Consider the following 7,462-nt stretch of genomic DNA (forward strand, 5'->3'; position numbering starts at 1 on the left):
TATGTATTTGGAAATTAAAATCCAAAATAAATTTAGAAACAAAATGATTTAACAAGTATTTTTAGTTGCTCTTATTTATCATTTGGATATTGTTAGATTAATAGTTTTTGTTAAATTCATATCTTAGATGGCAATTGGTTACATTTTAGGGGAAGGTGTATAATGTACACAAGCTTGGATATTGAACGGAAAAATGAACGGCTTTCACCCTTTCAATTCATTTTTGAACGCATGAACAATGAACAGGGAAATAAATGAAAGATGAACGGAGAAAAAAATTTAACTGCGTTCATTAGATCGTTTATTTTTTATTGTTTCTAAGGGGACGCTATGTAACTATTAGTTTACAAAGATTACTACTTTTTTTTTTCATTATGGATATAATCATTATTGTCTTGGGGGTCCCCTAAATAAAATTCATTTATATTAAAAAATCATGAACCTGATTTTGTGTGTACATTGATTACTTTCTATAAAATATCTCATAGCACACCAATTGCAAATCACTTGACTTTGGAATGGTTGTGTAGGAATGAGGTATTCTGGGTTAGGTAAGATTGCAATTTGCTACTTACCCATTTTTTTTTATTCTTTTGCTAATAATGTTATTGAAATTTAAATTTTAGTTAGGTCAAGGTGGTCAATGTAGTGTAAAGTCAAACTCATTAATGGTAATACTTTTACATAATATGTAAGATAGCATTTTTTGGTGGCCTGATGTGATTTATCTCAGATTTTTTTTTTTTTTTCAGTGCTATGCTGTTAGGACCAAGGAAGGTGCAACAAATAACGTTTCAAAATTCTATAAAATCTGATAAAATATTTTTGGTTCCTCTACTTCCGATCTACCTCTGAAGTCTGAACGAAATATTATTCTATTTTATGAGATATCCGCTCTGGACGTAACCAAACAGTTCCAGAATTCTACTAAAAAAAATTATTTGCCACAGTTTCCAATTTATAATAATAATGATTTAAAAAATATATTATTAGTAGATTCTGTAGATAATTATAAGCATAATGCAGATAAACAAATTAACCAATTTGCAAAATTCCTTAGATTTAAGAGAAATCTCAATAGTTGGTTGGCTGATTTAATTCAAGTTATTACTGATAATAAAAATAGATCATAAGGATCATTTATATAATGAATTTGATTAACTTAATTTTTAAATTGATAATGATATAGCATCAGTGGTAACTTGTAACGGGCAATTTTTTTCTTTATAAAAACAATTACGGAGGCCGAATCAGTTAAATAGTTGTGATTACGCCAAAATATCCGCTTTAGTAATTATAATTACAGATACGCCCTCTTATCAGAAAGATTGATACTATTTTAAGAAACATACCATATAAGTTGAGAATATTAAATATTACTCATTATGAGCCAGACCCTCAACCAACATAAGCCCAGAGCACAACTATATATATCTTTTGGGAAATCCTTTCATAAGTGTTCTATCTTTTATTTTAATACTATCTATATTAAAATCAAGCAAAATTGGTCCGTATCCTTGCCTTTGAAGGACTCATTTTTGACGAACATGTGTAGCTAAAGCTTAGAACATCATATTTAAAAATATATACGTACTTTTGTGGCGCCTCAACATAAAAAGAATCTTGTACAAAAATAAAAAAAAGAGAAAAATCCCAATTTATTTATTTTTCATCCAATATGCATCAACCCAATATTTAAAATAATTATTCTAAACTATTATAGGCATTGTATTCCACTTTGTGGGATGAACTAAGATACTTAATAATTTCTGCTATGGTTATACTTTATTTGACTTAATATATTTAATGGTCCCGATATAGTCTTTCAATAACTGGACGATTCTGGTTAATATATTTGAAATCGAGAGGGAGGTGATGGTCAAACAATAAAATCCATCAATTTTTATTATGACGATAAATTTTTGCTACTTTAAGTCCAATTTACGATAGACTCAAAATGTTAAAAATAATAATTTTTGATAGAATTTGACAATTATTTGCCAAAACATACATATGTAATCTACACTTAATTTTTAGAAGATTGATTGTAGTTTGCATTTAATCTAACGGGTCAAAAATGATATATATTAAAAAAATAAATGTGACTTAAGTACTAAGCATATTGTTTCCAAATAAATTTCAGGTACACCTAATAAGTAATGACTTTGACCAATGCAGGGTCAACCCTCTAGTACATTACTCCAAAATACTCAAAAAAAAATTATATATATTAGTGTTGGGTTTCGGTCTGAAAATCCTAAGCCGGTCTGAAACCGTTATGATTTTTAGAAGACCGAACTAATTTTGGTCATTTAAAGAAGTTCAGTCTGAACTTTAAAAAAAAAAAATATCGGTCTGGATCGATCTTATATAGAAAAGTAAGTATTATGGAAATAAATGTTTTTCTTTTGTAGAAATTTAAGACAAATTTCTTTTTTTCAGTATTACAATGAAATTATATAGTTATAGCAATGAGCAATTCTAGCACCAAGGAATCAATAAATTAATAAAATCATTAAAGATTTCTTAGGTGAAATTTCCCTAAGAACATATCAATCAGTTGCCCAAGTAATATATACAAATGACACGATACACTATCCAACCAAGGTTCTTAAGTCTACGTAGATAATTAGAATGCTTCCAATCTTGTCTAATTTTTAAAAGCAACCAATATTTTGGGCAACATAGCTGAAAGCATTTTTTTATCCATACGTTCACTATGTCGAACCGATTAATTAAAACTTTTACAAAACTTTAGTTTCTTGTGTTTTGATTTTTTTTTCTTTATTCACCTAGAAAAGTTGCATCATACATCTATATACATTGTGTAGATGCTTTAATCTATTTTTACATGTTTTGAATAAATCAAGGTTAGGGATTAATAAAAAGAAAATAATTATTATTATTTTAATATAATTTAAAAAAAAGATTTTATATGTATTTAAATTTTTGATAATCAAAACAAAAAAAATCCTTCTTTTCCAAAATTTTAAATATTTTAATTCAAATAGATGAAATAGTTGTTAATATAAATATCATACAAAATGACAAGCAAATCAAGAATTTACATTTTGTTTTTCATTCTCTTAATATAGTAAGATTTTTTATGCACAACAACGTGGAGTGGGTATTCTTGTAACACACCCTCATTCCATATAAATATGCTGTTCAAAGGGGAAAAAGTGATCATTCCTCAATTGAATCCTCAAAGGGTAAATTCCTCATTGTACTTATTTTAAAATTAATTTCTTAAACCAAAGATTAATATTTTAAAAGATTCATATATATGATGTTATAAATAAATACATTTTAAAAAAGTCCTTCCTTCTATAAAACTCGTTCAGTGGAATATAATTACTTAAAATCTGGAGTGCCGGGCAACTTGCAAATGCATGCATAACTGTGTTGAGAATTTTACCACAGTCCTTTGAGGAAGTATTAAAATAAAAACACCAAAGATTTTTCAAATTGGGCAGTTAATTGTTTTCTATCCCTGATTTTAGATATGTAACTCTTGATCCTCTTCTTCAAAGTCTAAAGTAAATTTAAATATCCATCACAAATTTTATCTGCCTCAATTTCAGAGTTGGAGGGAAAATTCATTGTTATATGCCATGGAAATTATAATTTAAACTGTTTTGTTTTTTTAGCTTCTAAAAAGCATTTCTAGATATATTATGACAAAAAAAAAAAAAAAAATGCTATTGGCCTCAAAACCAACGTGAACAAGACCACTTTATGCGTATCTCATTGTGCCTTCGTTGACTTTTTTGACCTTATAAGGTCCAGTTCTTGTCATTACATCTCCTATTTGAGTCAATCATTGGTGCTGGAGATCCAATTGTCTCAATTCTTTAGAAGCATTATTAACAATAGAAATATTTACCTCTTGTCCTTATGTAAATGGACCCCCATACCCTTTACATATTGTAAAAATAGATATCAACAAAATCGTTGGATTTTTTCTTTTTGTTTTTTTTCTATTTTATTTTATTTTTGTATACAGGATCGTAATATTAATAATTACTTCTTTTTCTTTAATAACTGTAAAAAAATTAAAATATGTTTACAAAATTTCATAATATAGAAATTATAATAAAATAAATCATAAATAAATGCAACGAGCGAACACATCACACAATATATTTTCTTTTTCTTGATGTTCTTTTCTTTATTCAGTCTTTCTATGATCCAATGCCTTTATTATTGAGATGACAGTTTTCAATTACTCATGAGATATCAGAGATAATTATTTTTGTTCCTCCCCATTTTTTTAATATTCAAATTTTAATAAAATAAAGCTTTACCCTATTCTGGTATATGTCACAGTTCAAATTATTGGTTGTCAGATTGCTTATCTAACAATTAATGAATATGTGTAACTCTTACATTATCATATCCTTCCTTCCAGTATTCCCTGCTACACCGTTGCCTCTCTGCTGATCTCTCTGAGAAGAAATTTACCAAGATCTATAGTTGGATATTTGTTGGCCATGTCTTCATGATTTCTTTGTACATGGTAGTCTTTAAGTAATTTCATCGTACCCTCCTATAAAAGTTTTATCAAGTTCGGAGGATAATGGGCATTTCTGTTTCATTTCAAATTTTAACATAGTTAAGGAATGGTATTATAATGTGCATACAAAAATGGTGAGAGTATTCAATCCTGCTGTTATAAAATCGTTTTTCAGGTATATTCTGCATTCACGAACAAAAAGAGTGTTTAAGTATGTCTTCTCTAGTAGCTCTTCGAAATATGGAAGTATTTATGTATAGCTCCAGAGTGGTAACCAAGCAGAACTATCACTTTTCTTTGTAGAGGCTGAATAACATGTAAACTTATTTATCCTCTAAAAGTTGACTGAATTCATTAGACTATGATCTTGTTATGTCAGTATCTATAATGAATATACTTTGCTAATTTTTCTACAATTTGGCAAAATAATGGACGTGGCATTTATAAAATGATAGTTATGTCCAAATTTCAGAACTAAAATTGAATTAAAGCATATTCAACTGTATCTTAAATTATTCTAATTCTAAAATTTTATAAGATACAGTTTTTAGATAATGTATTTATATATTATAGAAGCTGAGAGATAGGTGATACTTTGTATTAGTAAATAAGGCACACAGTCAGATAAAATTGGCTTGATCACCTTGTTTATGAAGACAATTCCGTTCTTTTAGTTATACTATATCTAGATAGGATTGTTAGAAGCTGGAAAAACCGAGTCTAAATTAAAATAAAATTTTGCTTCATACAGCCAATCATTTATTACTTTGAGAAAAATGATTGGGAGTTTGGAAAAAGAACACTTTTAAAATCATATTATGATTTGAGGAATTTTTTCAATATAAAATTAATTTATTACTTTGTCATCCAGAAATGAGTATTTCATCATGAATAATGCTCCAATATTCTTTCAAAATGGATGGGCAAATTTAACTCCTTGTGAAAATCCTCGATTTTCCAATTATTTTATTTTTAAAGGCTTGAGTGTTCATAACTTCCTTCCTACTAGCTTCTCAAATTCGACTTGTGCCACATCACTAGTAGTAATAATCTTGTAAACCCCTTGGGTCGTTTCATCATTTGATTCAAACAACCATTTGCTCTGAAATTGTTCTCTATATAAAATAAATTTATTACTTTGTTATGCAGAAATGTGTTCCCATAAATAAATAGTTTGTTGTAGAAACCCTAAAAAATTAATTGATTACTATAAAATAAATTTACCTATAAAACAGATTAGTTTATTTTTTGTTTTGAATTCAACAAACCTGTTTTTCATACTTTGGTGAGGGGTAACACATGCTCTTTGATCGAATACACCCTAAATGGCATAATCAAGAGATGAAAAACCTGGAAAAGAGGTGGCCAAACTGACATTTATGCTTTAACCGACTCATCAAGACTGCTTGTCGAATCCTTTTTCGTTGTTCAAATTCAATAATGCAACGCTTCGTCCTTATACCAAAAACAATATTAAGTGGCATTATAACATTGATAGTTACAATAAGAAAATTAATTAACATATTGCGTAGTAACAATCAAATGACCTATTTTGATTTATTTTGTATTATTTACTTTTAAAAAAAAATCAACATAAGGGAGAAATGTATAGATAGTTATTATTTTTTAAACTAACTTTTTACCAAAGATATTTGAATTTTTTTAAATTTCAGATAATATAACAAAAGAAATATTTTCTTTTTTTAAATTTTAAATATTTTAATTAAAATAGATGATATAGTTGAAAATATAAGTATCATAAAATATCACAACCAAATCAAGTATTAACTTATTATGTTTAAATTTAATTAATAAAACAAGATTTTTGATGCACAAAAAGATGGAGTGTGTATTCCTGTAACACGCCCTCGTTACATATAAATATGTTGTTGAAAGGGAAAAGAGTCATCAGTTCTCAATTGAATCCTCAACGAAAATGATCGGTAAATTCCTCATTGTATGCCTTGCTGTCACTTGTGCCATGGCTGAAAAGCCTGGACCTCCTCCACCCGCACCAGTCTATTACAGACCCTATCCTCCTCCCCTCCTCCACCCACTACTACTACAACAACACCTCCTCCACCACCACCAGCGTATAAGCCATACCAGCCTTACCCTCCTCCTCCACCTCCCCCACCTCCTCCACCACCAGCTAACTATGCCTACAGCTACGCTGTCTTGGATGAAGAATCCGGTCTAGATATTGCTGCTGATGAACTTGCTGAGAATGGAGCCGTTTCAGGATCTTACAAGGTTGTTCTTCCCGATGGTCGCATCAAGACTGTTACTTACACTGTTGAAGGAGACAGTGGATTCGTTGCTGATGTTCTATTCGAGACTACTCCTGCCCCAGCTGCTGATGCTCCTGCTCCATACCCTAAATATACCCCATACCCTGCTTAAGGAATTATGTTCATTGTTAATTAATTCTTTATTTATTTTTACAAATAAAAACTGGTTAAAAAAATAATGATCCATTGTCAAATTTATTTATATATAAATCATTTTTGTATGTCTACTGGAGTGCAGCTGATATCTACCTATATATAATGTAATAAATGCATAATAGATTCAATAATCTAATGTATTTGGAAAATGTGCCTAACATGGCCACTCTAAGTATCCCCTTCTATCCTAACTTTGATCTCTGAGGTAGAAAATGTGCCATACTAATAATTATAGTAATAAGAAATATAAATTTAATGGGCGATATTAGTGTACGTCCATACTAATCTGAACTTTTGTCTTTTTGGTAAAATCCTATATACACATATATGCTATTTATTAATTCTAACATATGAACCCTTATATTCTATTTAAAAAAAACTGGATTTATAAAAGAAAAAAAGACATTTTGATAAATATTTTCCAATTTCATTATATATAAAGCCTCAAAATACAGAAAAACACTATAGAATAAAATAAATTTATTGAGTAATTACTATT

General features: G+C 28.7%; 1 pseudogene; it reads left to right on the forward strand.

Moving 5' to 3' along the window:
• Window positions 1–6,415: 6,415 nt before the first annotated feature.
• Window positions 6,416–6,986, forward strand: LOC121129389 (uncharacterized; annotated as a pseudogene).
• Window positions 6,987–7,462: the final 476 nt, after the last annotated feature.

This window comes from Lepeophtheirus salmonis, chromosome 14 (genome assembly GCF_016086655.4).
Source record: "Lepeophtheirus salmonis chromosome 14, UVic_Lsal_1.4, whole genome shotgun sequence".
NCBI lineage: Eukaryota > Metazoa > Arthropoda > Copepoda > Siphonostomatoida > Caligidae > Lepeophtheirus > Lepeophtheirus salmonis.